Source organism: Grus americana, chromosome 1 (assembly GCF_028858705.1).
Source record: "Grus americana isolate bGruAme1 chromosome 1, bGruAme1.mat, whole genome shotgun sequence".
Classification (NCBI taxonomy): domain Eukaryota; kingdom Metazoa; phylum Chordata; class Aves; order Gruiformes; family Gruidae; genus Grus; species Grus americana.
The window spans coordinates 102,162,024-102,176,609 of record NC_072852.1 but is presented as its reverse complement, the minus strand read 5'-3'; the positions used below and the strand labels follow the sequence as shown (position 1 = coordinate 102,176,609).

Here is a 14,586-nt window from a genome sequence, read left to right as displayed (position 1 = left end):
TTTTAAGTTATGGAATGGATTTAAAAATTTTGATTTTGGGTACCTTTTTTGTTCAGATGAAGAAAAGATCTGTTCTCAAATTAGAATAGTCAAGTAATGGAAAGAGCATTATCAAGTAGGAAAGTTACATTATGGATTTGCTGTTACTTTCAGCACTCTGGAAATAGTGTGCTATAGGTAGACACTTATGTTGTCAGAATATGTAAATCAGGAAGGAGACTGGTTAATTGTTGATAAGGGACAACTTAAGATCCTTATGCTTTAAAAATCTTATTGAATTAACTTAAAACAATTATTAATAATTTATTGTGATATTGACACATAAATCTCTCTACATTTTGCAGGCTCATGTTTTATTACAAATGCTATTGGCAAATGTTTGCAGTATATACATCATAGATAAAAATCCACAAAGGAATATATAAATTACGTGTAGGTAGTTGATGCGCAGTATTGAGGGGAGGAGGTGGTCTGGCAGACAAAAAAAGATGCTTGAGAAAAGTACAGTCTGCAGTTATGAATTATTTCATATAAATAGTGCCTATGGCATGGATATTTAAAGAGGGTGAAAAGCCGAATATATTATGAGAGCTAATATTAACTGCCGTTAGTGAGCTACTGGAGCATGCTCAAGCAATTCAAAGAGGAGGGGAGCAAACTCGGAAGCCTGTCTCAGATATACCCTAATGCTTTTTCTTTAGCCAACCAACTTCAAGCCACTTCATCTTTTGAAGAATTAATGTGTGTCGATTTTCATTGTAAGTAACACTAAAGAATTTTTCGGAAAATGATGACTTTTGAACAGTTTGCATCAAGCAGCCAGCCGTACATTGGACTTGAGAGATGCGGTGGGTGTTCATCTGGGAGCTCGCCCCCCAGATGGCGCTGGCTGTTCTGATGCTCTCCTGCCGCTGTCCGAGCAGGAATCACTGTGTTGGGAATTCTGATAGGGCTCTATAGAAAATGTATGCCTTTCAGGTTACTACTGCAAACCAGATGTTTTTGATAAGATTTTGATAAGTGTATTTGGATCCATTGAGAATAAGATTTAACATGAAAATAAATAAAAAGCACCTGGGGGACTAATTCTATTTTATTTATATTCCTTAGCTCAGATAGTTATTTTTAAAAATTTTTGTTCTGTTCCTTTTTTCTAGCTTTCTTAATAAGAGCATTGGACAACTTCTCCCCATGATGAAATTATATGAAATGTTTTCTGCCCTTTTTTTGAATCTAAAACCTTCAGCAATGCATACAGCACAACTGAATTTTCAAAGGAAAACTCTTTGAAGTCCTTTTTTCTTTTTTCTTTCTTTGTGTTTCTGTCTCCCCCTTTCTCCATCTCTCCCCCCTCCTTCTCTCTGTCTGTCAAGTTCAAGAGCAGCTCAGATGCCATGAATTAAGTGAAGCACAAAAGGGGAAAAGGAGACCCTTTTGAAGAACAAAGGCCTCCCATTAGGCTGCCGTGTTCTTTCTCTGACCAAAATTGCTCCCTACATGGTTTTTATTGCTGTCCACATGCTTGGCACATAAGGTAAATACAGTAGGACCCTCGTTACCTCACACTCTCTCTTCCTCTTCCCTCTTCAATAAATGTTTTGTCTCTTTGATGTCCCTAGTAATTCTTATACTGATTGTTCCCACCCTCATAAAAGCCCCAGGGGTAGTCATGGTGGTGGATAGCATTAGATACTGTGTAAATGCTTCCAGAAAAGAAGACAAACTGCAGCCAAAGAATTTATTTCAGGTGGAAGAGAATGGGAAGGAAATACAGATGTTTTCTTTTCAACATGTTGCCTCTGTGCCCCAGCCACACTTAAATATCTTGGGGAAATTCATAATTTCTTCCTGTTTGTTTCAAAAACAAACAAGGAAGTATGGCCAAATGAGAGTTATGAGGAAATATGTGCCACAAGACTTTAAAGATACAGAACTCTTAAGCCTTCTTGTTTATTCATTTTTCTTTATGTTTTGGACCACAATCTGTTCCAGAGTTCTGGTGAAAAGTACCAGCTAAGGTTCAGACCTAGATAAGTTTAAAATGTGAACTTTGTAGTGCACACCTCTTAAATCAGTGGGGCCCTTCTTACTGAAGAGAAGTTTAAAAATAGCACTGAAATGTATGTATGCATGCATATACAAAAACTGAGACCAGTGTAAAACACTGTATCTTAAATCTAAAATTGCAACTAAACTTTTTAGTACTTATATGAGAAAACTTGCTACTAGTTTAAAAGGCATCTTTTGCTGGCTTGACTTCTATGGCAGAGTCTTGAAAGATGAAAATAATTGATGTGGGATAGCATAACTCATGCCTAAGTTGTCTGGAAATTGTAAAGCATACAAGTATTTCTTAGAATTTGGAATTTATGTTCTCCCAACTTCTTCTTTCTAAATAAATGATTTTCAAGGATATCTGTTTGGTTTGGTATTTGTGCTTGCTTTCATCTTCTAGTTCTGCATTTTCACTGACATGAAGTATTTTTATTAGCTCGTGTAACACAATTAAATGTGTAATCACTAACAGAAAATGCACCACTATATTTTTGGCATTGCTTCTTAATGCTACCACCTCACCTCCTGGACGATATGCTTTTATGAGTGTATACTGTTTTGAACATAGTAATTTCGGAGAAAGTGTCAACAAGGCTACTGAAAGAAATAACAATAACTCTTATCAGTCGATTTTGTAGATTGCGAAGCAAGGCAAGTCCACCTTGACTTTTCATGTCGAGTTTGATGTTCTTCCTACCCCCTCGTTGATCATGTTGCATAAGAAATTTTACAATAAATGTTACTGATTGTAATCAGTCAAACTTTTCTTCACTCTGTACATGAGCAAGGTTTTACACACCCCCTTTCCTGCAAAGGAATTAAACTCACCTCCCCATCTACTTGTAATTGGCCTGTTTAGCTTCCTGCTGTGCCGGGAGGGAGGTGATACTGGCATTTAATGAACTTTCAGTATATAATTGGCTTATTTTGATGCATTTTATGCAAGAATGCAAGTGGAATCTAACTTAGGTATTCTGATAGAATACTGTCTCGGTAGCAGTAGTACATCTGCTTGTGGTAGATGTGGATGCTGTGATTAATGGCAGTGGCTACAGCTGCTGAGTATGGAAGATGAACCTTTGTTCTGTCTTCCCCCTCCCCCTTACCGTGCACCATTTGTCACGTAGCTTCTCCTGTTGTCATTTAACCTATGTCCTCTTACTCCATCATGGAGCTGTACCTATAGTCATCTTCCCTAGCCTCACAAATCTGAGCCAAACCCTGCCTCCCCATCTGCCTGCGGGGATGTTCCACTCACTGATGAGAGTGATTTTCGGCTGACACTGGGAGCAGATCTTCACTCTGGTTCTGAGCAGCAAATGCAGGTCTTGGCTGTGCCAGGATGGTCGCAGCAGCTGCTGAAAGTAGAACAGTGGGTGAGGAAATGCAGCTGCCACATCTACAGTTTAGCTACAGCAACTGTTGATTAGTGTTAACTACCGATCACTGGCATGGAGATGCTTTTGTTGGGAATTGTGCTGTGTACTGAGTGTAGTGCATGTACCACCGCTGACGAGTCTGTGAACCTCTGGACTAGAAGGCTCCATGTTGGGTAAAATAAGAGGAAGAGCTTCTGAGGTAGGTGGGGCTGTATCATGCAATTTAGTAACATGATTTTAATACTAGTTGGAATTTCTATAAAGATGAAAAGGAACTTATATTTTAAAACACTTTACCAACACTATAAACAGTGAGTGGCAGCTTCTGAGTATTCCTTCCAACACTAATAGGAGAATGATTTTCCCAGGAACATTTTGTTGACAACTTTTGGTTTTAAATTCCATCAGGTTATATTCTTCCTCATCTTTTTTTCTTTAAGAACATGTAATGTACACCCAGAAGAGACCACTGTGAATTTCCAATTGTATGTTTGCACGAAACAGACTTGGGGTCTGAATTTTGACTTTTGGTAGTTTCTGTCTAAAGACCAGTGACATAGTAGAAGTAAAGACTTGGCAGCTTCCATTAAAGACTTCTTGAAATAAGTAATGAAAGAACATATTAGCAAGAGGCTTTGTTTTAATTACTTGAAACTATGTTCTCTTCCTTACATAGAAATTACAAATTTTCAACAATAGTACCTAGTGCCTTGAGGCGGAGCCTCACAGTGGAAAAAACTTATATTGCTACTCTTGAAATAAGATCAACATTTCTAAGAAGTGATGATGTCTTCAGAATGATTTTGCACCACCATATTGGCACTTGCAAAAACAGATTTCAATTGCGATCCATGCTGTAGCTTCAAAAATTAGTGAATATGACATGCATAGATATGAATCTTTAAATCAGCTGAAATACACTTAGATCTGCTCTTATGAAGGCTTGTGGGCATGGGACTAGTGGAACTGCGGGTTTCCAGATAAAAATTTAGATTGCTTTATGAGTTTTAACACTAGAGTCCAAGACTGTGGTGCATGAGAGATCCTGTTGTTCCTGCTTTTAGATGTGTCCTTCTGCTAGCTCTGTTATCGTTCGCCTCTGAGGTGGTATGGCTGAAACGTATCCTACAAGAGAAAAGAATCCTATTCAGTTAGAGCAGCAAGATGATCTTGCCCTCCTCATGACAACACAGTCCCTCAAATTGATTGAGAAATGTAGAGGTGGAGGAGGGAAAGGGTCAACTGTTCAAATTGCAGCCCCCATTCCTGAGCTGATGGTGAGGTCACAGGGTGCATCAGCAGATGGCTAGGCTGTCACCAAATGCCTCTCTAGCCTCCATGCCAGTTTTTTGACCTAAACTCCCATGACTTCCAGGAAGAGACTTTCAAAAGAGGCTTTTGGGTTTCAAGTTTTTTTTAATTTGAGCACAGCTCTTCTGAAGATTGTCACTTTGCCGCTACATTTTCAAGTTCTAAGCATTCTTGTATACCTGTGATACCTTGAATGCTCCCTAGTATGAGTGCCAAGCCATTGTATGCAACTGAGCCCTATAAATTGAATATTTGCTACTTTGATTAAAGAGTTTTCTATATCTAAAACTTTGTCCTGTAGTGTGAAAATAGAATTTATTTCTTTTGCACTGACGCTGCCAGAAGTTTCTCAGGTTTGTCTTCATTTTGAACTCTCAGTCATTCAGGAGAGGCTTGCTTATCAGAACTCTGAAATGCTAGGTTCGTTGTTCTAGTCATTGAGATTCTCACAGGGTCGGTCCGGGATAAAGTGGTCCATTATATCATCTGCTCCTTCCCAAAGGGCTAATATTTCTTATTAGATTCCTAGTAGAGCTTTGAAGCTGTATAACTACTCTCATCGTGATCACACAAAATGTAAAATGTATTGAGTTTATACAAATACAATTTTCTGCTTTTTTATTCTTTGGTTTGCAGACAGCAATAAGCAAGACTCCATGCACTTTGAACTGTTGCTAGCATTCTGAGTTCTCTGCCACTGGAATGGGTTCTTTTTCACTAGCTTGCTTTAGGTTATAATATGGAGATGATTCTTTTTATGTTTAACTTCTTTGTTTCTTGCATTTCACATTTTTTTCAGGCAGCAGCATAAACCAGCAACTTTTGCAAAAAGATTCTGTTGCACGTTGGATTTTGAACACTGAGAAAAACTTTCAACATTTATTACCATTCTGCTGTGTGTTTAAATCAATCTCTTATCAGGGTTGTGAAGAGGGGGTTTTGTGTACTGATGCTTGATGTTTTCCTTTCTAAGGGCAAAACAAAATGTTAAATAAATTAGAAATTGGTGTAGCAAAATCTGTTCAACTACGTTCAGTAGAGAGTCGTCTTTGGTGGGTGAATTATTCAGGCTGTAGTGGTTTAGGAAGGGACTATCTGTCTGCTTTGCCATGACAGTGGGGTCTATCCTGACTGGGTGTTAGAAAAGAGAAGACAGGCCTTCACATGCAAACAAATTGCCTTATGATAACCGTTTACTCTGAAGGGCATACAGTAGCTGTCTATGTAAAAGAACAGTCAACAGCTTTTTGACTGTAATCTCCTTTTATAAAGGACAAAGCTAATCTGAATTATTCTGTACAGCTGCAAGCACACAGCTATTTAAACAGCTTATTGACACACTACAGCTTGTGGCACTGGAGACTTGGATATTTTTGGCATATGACCCCTTGGATTAGAACAAAAGACTCATTGTGTTTTCCATGTGTTTCTGTTTCGAAAGTCATCAGGAATGTGAAGACAGGTTCACCACCTTGACTGGGCATTGGGAGTGCTGGCTTCTGCCTCTAGCTCTGTTGTGGGTTTTTTGGTGGTTTTTTTTTCTTTTGGTTTGGTGCTGGGTGTTTGTTGTTGTTGGTTTTGGTTTGGTGTTGTGTCCTCTTCTCCCCCTCCGCCATGTGACCTTGGTCAAGCTATTTCATTATAGCATCCCTCCATTGTTTTCTCACACACACACACACACACACACCCCCCTGCCCAACATTTTTATTGTTTGAGATAGAGACAGTGGCAACCAGTTCTGGAGCTTTTGGACATAATTGATAAAATTAGTCTTGATTTATTCTTGTCAGTTTGGGTTCTTTTGTCTCTAGTCATGTGACTATCTGATCTCAATAGTACTTGGCCATGTTTTTCAGGTCTGATCTCTAAAAATTACAGCAATGCACAATCAGCCATCCCAATTCAGATTACTGGTGTCAGATCCAGGGAGCTATTCTGAGGGTTGCATATGTTGTTTTAAAGTGAAACATATAGTTGTTGTTTCTTCCAAAAAACCCCCACCCCAACCTAATCCACAAACCAAAACAAAAAAAACCCCAAACCCCACAAAACCAAACAACATAAACAAACCCCCCTGCTATACCAAAAAACTCCAACAACTCTAATTCTTTGTCTTTGATGTTTATTTTCCTTATCAATTCTCACTGACACAGTCTAGGTTATTCTTACTCATTGCAACCTATTTGATTTTGCCATCCTTCCTGTTTTTTCATGCTGCACATCTGAATGTAGAGATTTTTAAAGGCTTGTCTTGCATTCAGAACTATTCCTAGCTGATTGTTCTGGGACTGGAGTCAAGCCACATGTCTCTGGTTTAGATCATTGACACTGCAGCTGCAGTACCTGAGAAGCCTCATGATCTTTCCTCACCATATAGAATCATAGAATGGTTTTGGTTGGAAGGGACCTCAAAGACCATCTAGTTCCAACCCCCCTGCCACAGGCAGGGACACCCTCCACTAGACCACGTTGCCCAAAGCCTCATCCAGCCTGGTCTTAAACACTTCCAGGGATGGGGCCTCCACAGCTTCTCTGGGCAACCTGTTCCAGTGCCTCACCACTCTCGCAGTAAAGAATTTCTTTCTAACATCTAATCTAAATGGACCCTCCTTCAGCTTAAACCCATTACCCCTTGTCCTGTCACTGCATTCCCTGATAAACAGTCCCTCTCCAGCTTTCCTGTAGGGCCCCTTCAGGTACTGTTAAGCTGCAATTAGATCTCCCTGGAGCCTTCTTTTCTCTAGGCTGAACAATCCCAAATCTCTCAGCCTGTCCTCATGTCATGTTGAAGTCATTGTCAGTAATGCCATGCTGAAGTAAGTATTGGTATTCTTGGTGAGGTCTAGAGAGTTGTATAGATCACTTTTGCACTTTGGAGTTGCTGTGTGGAGTTCACTGTCTAGGATTAAGCACTATGATCCCCAGTTCTTGTTTCTGGCCATAGTGCCCACATTTGAAGAGAGTAGTCCTGCAGTATGCAATTTTACATTAAAGCCTCATGGATATCTTCCATGTCCATACTTGGACAGCTTAATTAACAGAACTAATTACCCTTCCAGATAGTTCTAAATTTCCCGATGTGCATTAACATATGGTTTAAGAACGTAGAAAGAAAATGAAGCTATCGTGTCTGTGGCTGCTTATCAGCTGTTAAGTTTAAATGCTCAGCTCTCCATGGGAGTTACAGGCATGGCCCAAACAGTTCTTTTCCTCAGAAGGCATAATTTTCTCAGCTGAGAGAACACAGGTTTCCTAAATAGAGAATCACTGCTGACAATCCACTTAAAAAATTACAGTTAGCAAAAAACCCTGTCTTCTGGCTTACCAGCACACACTGAACACTGGTGTGATCCTATGCAACTGAAAAGTAGCATTCACAGTTGTGCTTGCTGTTAGGAGAAACATGTACGCTTTCTTCTTGCAGCCCTTTCTGAGAGGCCAGTCTGCTTTTTCTTTCGCTCGTCTTGTAGCCAGAGTACAGCTTGCTTTGTCTTCCTTTGGAAAATTGCTGTGTGGGTTTGTTCTGCGAACGCAGGCTGGGAGTCTCGGGAGGAGAGAGAGGCTTGCAGTTCTAATCTCTCCTTGCCTCGCCTCTGGTCAGGCAGCCGATTGTTTTTCTGGTTTTGTTCCTCCGGGTGGCATCTGTCTTCAGGAAAAATTTCCTTACAGCAAAGTGCAGACTGCTGCACTGTGGCTGTCTCAGTATTGCTGTTTCTGACTGCTCCGCTGAATTAATTATGTGAGCAGTTATGATGTAGGTGCTTGAAATGTTTGTGGCTGTTCAAAATGGAAGGGTTACTCTTAAATTAATTTTTCTCTTCCTCTGCAGCCTTTTTTTGTTTTTTACTTTATTCCTTTTTACTTTTTCCTGAATAATAAGATTTCATATTTCAAATGCATAATTTTTTTTTTGTGCCACTTGGGATGCCTTACCTATTAATGTCTTTTGTGATCTTATTGTCAATATTAAAGGTGGTTCACATGCCTACACAGCATTTCACTCCTGTCTCTTAAGCTTTACATCACCTTAACTTTCTAGTTGTATATTCTTGAACTGTTTCTTGTTGTCCAACATGTCATATTTTAACTCTGTGTAATTGACTCAATATTACTTGAAGGTTTCTCTTAAATTCCTGTGTTAAAGGAATTTACAGTTTTCTTCAAAAGATTGGGTTAAAATTACTTGATGTACAAAATTAAAAATAAGTGAACAATGTGGCTGTACGCTGCCAGATGTTGCAAGATCAGCATGAACCTGACAAAGCCTAGAAGGGATTCTGCTCTCGCTAGGTAAAGACTTGAGCAAATACATGGGACTTGCAGTGTTCCCCCAAAGGCCAAAAGAAATGAATTCTCTCAAATCAGAATGTGATTTCTCTGGAAAAGTTTGTTCCACTGAGAACACCTTCTCAGCATCTCCTGGGACTTGAACCATAAAGGTCTTTGGTTCAAAGCAAGCTGGAGTTTGCACAGGGCAAGGGTAGAGAAATAATTAATCTAGTGAAAACCACAGAGCTCAGTTATCTTGTGTTTCACGGAGAAAATGTGCATGTGTGGTTGTATTCTGTGCCAAGTTATCTTATTGTTTTCTGTTGAAATAATCTGGTGTTGATAAGGGGAGAGCTTTAAATGTTCATTTTTGTTGTTGTTTCATTTTTAAGAAATTAAGGTTTTCTGGGCTGGGGTAGTTGTTTATGCCACTCATACCTGTAAAACTGAAGTTCTTAATATAAAAATTAACTCATGTAATAGTAAACAATTTTCTAAATACAAAACAAATGTGTGTTATACAGTGTTTGTATTGCTTTGCCTACAGTAAGCTACCAGTATGCCTCTGCTGGTTAACAGTTTTACTAGTTGGTGGCAGAGTAAAGTTAATAGAACTTATAGGTAGTCAGAACCTATTTAGGTATTAAACAAAAAAGTAGCATCACTTTTATGCTCCTTTTTTGTTCATAGGGAAACCACAACTAAAGGCACAAGTTAAGTGTGCTGGATACAAATGGGCAAAATCCTACTAAAATACCAGAAGCATTTCTTAATTCTTATATACAGTATAATGTATTGTAGTCTGCTTTCACAGGTAACAACTGTATCTTTTTAGGTGAAAACTGAACACAACTGAACTGTTGTGCAGCAGATACTGGGACAGCTTTGCCTACACCACTCCTGCTAAATTTATGTAAGCTGTACCGAAATCTAGATTTAGTGGAAATTTTGTGTGCTGAAGTTTCCAATATTGTTTCTTTAGATGTGTTTTGAGCTTTTTTGATGTGCGTAGGTTCCAAGTGCCAGTGTTGCTTTAAATTTAATTTTTTTTTTTTGCATTTCAGCATGTGCTATTTAAATAGGTATATTGCTCCAAATAAGGGAAGGGAATGCTCTTATTCCATTTGAAAGAATTTCTTGAAGAGGAACCTGTAAAAATGCTGCTTACGTAAATTTCCTCCTCTTCATGGGCAATGTGGAAAAGTAGGGAGGAATGGAAGTTAGAACTTGAAAATAGGTATTTCCGTATAACTAATAAAATTACTCTTCAGGTCACTAGGGCTGCGGAGTGAGCTGTTGTGTCCAATGGCTTTTGATTAAATTGGAGTGCAACATTTTCTTTTCCCCTTTGTGTGAATCTGGTTGTTTGAGGCATGCCCTCCTAGAGCATGTACTGTTTCAGCCCTTATTTCAAGCATTTCTATTCTTCGTACCTGCTTTGAGCCTTAAGAATTTTTTTCCTATACCTTATACCTTGACCTTGGTGTACCGTGCATTTGTGAAGCTAATAAGGTAGATTTAAGAGAATGGCCTGTGCCTCAAGTTGAGAGTGAGAGGCTATGAAATAAACACACAGCATATTATAGGGAGAGAACAGAAAGAGATATTTAAAAGGAGGGTAAATATGCCTTTACGTAGTTTCTAGGTTGCAGGGAAGAAGATGACGTACAGACAAAAGGTCCTATTTCTTTTGGGGGGGGAATATATTTTTGTTGTTTGTTAGTCTGTTTATAATCTCATTTAGATTTTATACTAAAAACCTATGAGCTTTATTAAACCTCATAGGTTGGCAGGATTTTTTGGGCAGGCGGATGTTTAACCCTGGTTTCCAAAGAACATTGAGATTATTTGAGTATGTTGACTGTTAATCCCACCTCATAATTTTTTTCCATCCGCTGTCTAGTTGGTCCCGTTTGTCAGGGCCATGGAAGTCTCAAGGAGACTAGGTTCTTAGACATTCCCCAGTAGATGGTCAAGTAGAAGAAACTGCTACCATTCTCATGAAAGGAAATAATTCAGTAAGAATGAGACTCATCAGTTATTGGAAAATTAATGCAGAGAAGAGACCTTTATAAACACACTTATTGCAGAAGTTCAGTAAATCAGAGAAACTCATCCTTAATCTATCGTCTGTATATATAAAATGCCCTTAAGGTAGTCAAGTCTTTTGTATGGTGAACTCTACTGTTACTTTTAACCTCTATCAATTCTTTAATCACGTTCGTGGGAGACTGTACAAATTATCATACTGGTAGAACTGAGGGAGTAGAGCAGAGGTGGAAACAGGTGCAGAGGCATAGAATTTGATTCAGAAGACATGGTTGCCAAAAGAAACGCTTGCCAAAAAGATGGCTTCTCTGCCACATGGATTCTTGTTCTGAGGTCAGGTAGATTTTAAGCTTTTCTGGAAATTAGGACATGCAGAACAGCTTTTTTGTAGGTGGAGTCCCTGATATATCGAAAGGGGCAAACTCTTGCTTTAATCATAATCCAGTTAAATAAACCTCAAAATACAGCAACTGCAAGATACAAACACTTCAGAGAAGAACCTTTGCTAGTTTCATTGCCCATTGAATTACATTGCCATAGCCTGTGTTTTAAGAACATTTCTATCTTGCGTCCTTCAAAGGGAAAAAATTTTGGACAACTTTTTACCAAAATTTGAAAGTAGTATTTATGCACCATATTTTCTTCAAAGGTTTTCTTCAGAGAAAGTAGATAGTATGTAAATAGATTGAGAGCTTAAGGAAAACTCTTGAAGCTGAGCAGTGCTGCACCAACTTTTTTCTATTAATTTCCTCTATTAGAATATTGCATATATTAGATTCTAGTTCAACCCACAATAAATGTGTTTATAGTATGGTGGGCTCTATCTTGTTCACTACTATGGTAGGTAGTAGAACCGTCCTAGAAAAAAAAATAAAATTTTATGGATGTATTTTCGTTCTCTGTTGCTGGTAAGAGAGTTCATAGAACTCAGCCTTGTGTTATTTTGCAGTCAGAGCAGTATATCAACTAATTTTTAACGTGCATATCTATCAGCTATTGATAATAAAACCTAACTAGTAATTCTAAGAGATGACCTTTTCTTCAGCTGTCTTAAGTCAGTATTGACAAAACATGTCTTGATACTGTGTCAACATCTTCTGCGGCTGTCTCTTGACATTGTTTGATGCGCTGGATTTTGCACATTGTCTTGTAATTGAAGGAAGCTGAAAACATAAGAGTGCAAGGGTGTTATGCAGTGTAAGACTTTTGGGTGGTCACAGGCCAGTGCTTTACTTAAGAAGAAAGCTAATGTTATAGTCTACAATCACTAATGTAGTGGAGAAGGTAGCAGTTGGCTACCAATAGCAGTAATGGTGACTCAGGTGACTCCTACATATGTATATCTGATTATAACATTTTTTTAGGCACTTTAACAGTATAACCACACACTGCTGTTTCTGAGAGAGAAGCGTATATACTGAATTTATGGTTCCAAGCATAGCTAAGCCAACATAAGAGCTCTCTGAAGCTGGAATGGGACTACCCTTACTCCATACTTTCAGCCTCATCATCTTGCCTTTACTCCTCTTCCCTCAGAAAGTCTTATACCATTCTGGCAAGTTATATGCCCTTCTGGAAGCCAGCACAACATAGCCAGTAATGATGGGAAATCCCAGTGGGGAGTGCGGCCTGCTTTTAACATTAGTAAACCATCACATTGCTGTACCCTGTCTCTTTATTCTCATGCTGTTATGACGCAAACCTTTTTTAAGTTTCATGGTGCTAGAAGCATAGACCATTTCTCCTTTCTCTCCCACTCCTTCATGATTCAGCCTCTGTCCTTGTGTCTGTTTTCAGTCTTTGACTGCCACACATAGCTGATTTAATGTGAAAGAAAATAATTTTCTTTTAGCTTTTCCAGTACCGGAAGGGGGCCTACAAGAGAGCTGGAGAGGGACTGTTTACAAGAGCATGTAGTGACAGGACATGGGGTGGTGGCCTTAAGCTGAAAGTAGATTTAGATTAGATATTAGGAAGAAATTGTTTTCTGTGGGAGTGGTGAGGCACTGAACAGGTTGCCCAGAGAGGCTGTGGATGCCTGGCAGTGTTCAAGGCCAGGTTGGATGGGGCTTTGGTCAGCCTGGTCTAGTGGAGGGTGTCCCTGCCCTTGGGTCTTTAAGATCCCTTCCAGCCCAAACCATTCTATGATTATATCAAGTTAATTTTCTTCTGTATTGCCAAGTCAAATTGTCTCTCCCTCTGGTTAGGTGAGTACTAGGGTGAGTGTGAGGGAAGAGGCAGAGCCCTCTTGTGACTGGGGAAAGGAAAGAAAATGAGGCCTTTCTGTTTCAGTGGTGGACACTCCTTAGATTGACTTGGTTATAAAATCTAAATGTATTGTGTGAGGCTATGGTTTAAACAATTTAAACCAAACTAGATTGATTCTGTTCAGTCCCACTCTCAGTGGCCTTTGCTTCATTGCACTTGAGACTCTGTAACCGTGCAGGTTGAGGAGCTTGGGCTACTGAAATTGTTTTTCAGAAAAGTTCATTTTCTGCTGCCCAATTCTCTGAGCCTGCTAATCTCACCAACTGTGGGGTTATCTGAGTGCTGGTATGACCCCATGGGATGTAAAGCCAGGGAAAAAAGAGGTTGGCCTATAATTTTGTCAACTTTGGTTGTTTTCATTATCACATTAATAAAATGTATCAACTTCTTCTATATCATATAAATTATGTAGATGAGATAATTGACATACATAATGCTAACAAGGGGGAGATGTTACATGGGTTAGAGTAAGACAATATTTCTTCAGTCCTGAGGAAGATTGAGTTACAGTGAGAATCATCAGGAGTTTGTGAAAAATATGAATCAACAAAGGAGATAAAGGAGGCTCAAATGGGTAGACGGTACTTGACTGGGGCTTCTGGGAGTCAATATGAGATCTTGTTCTTGGTATGTTCCTGGCAATCATGTTCCCATGGTGATAGGAAAGCACTCAGTTATCTGCCTCTTGTGCTGGACTTGTATTGGACAGATGGAAATCAAAATACAGATCTTATACTTCTTGCATAATTAACATTTGCATCTCACTGCTGTGAGATGTAACTGAGGCCAAAAGATTAACAGGATCAGGAAAGAAAAGGGATTATTCATTTACAGTACATTATGTTAGGTTAAATGAAAGCTTTGTAAAGGCTTTGTAAAGAATTGAAAAACCATTATACATCAGGGAACAAATAAAGTGCTAACCAAAGGGGATTAGGAAGAAACTTCTCTGGTAAGTAGGCTATTCCATGGGTGTCCACTGTGAGGTTTCTTGTACCTAGTATTAATCATAGTCAGGCAAGTTTTAGATTAGGTGATTCATCTCTTAGCAACAATTCTTATGACTACTTAAACAGATGCTGTCTGTTGATTTGAACAGAAATGTGTAGCTGGAAAGACTGCTTAGGGAAGCGAAGTTTAAATTTAGTTCTGCACGAGATCTCTTTCCAGAAGAGACAGCCTCTGGAAAAAGGATAGGGTCTACCATAATCAAAGCATAACCAGAAACCTAACAAAGAGATAGCAAGGACAATTA

At 39.0% G+C, this 14,586-nt stretch overlaps 1 protein-coding gene across 7 annotated transcripts in view; it reads left to right on the top strand.

Moving 5' to 3' along the window:
* Window positions 1-14,586, top strand: part of POU2F1 (POU class 2 homeobox 1) — a 110,743-nt gene that overhangs the window by 29,062 nt on the left and 67,095 nt on the right. The window contains exon 1 of one of the 7 annotated variants that reach the window (XM_054824319.1): window positions 9,913-9,927. The exons of the other annotated variants lie outside the window; for them this stretch is intronic. The gene's annotated coding sequence lies outside the window, so the exon portion shown is untranslated. Of the gene's footprint in view, window positions 1-9,912; window positions 9,928-14,586 lie in introns of those variants that run through there. 7 annotated transcript variants of the gene reach the window in all.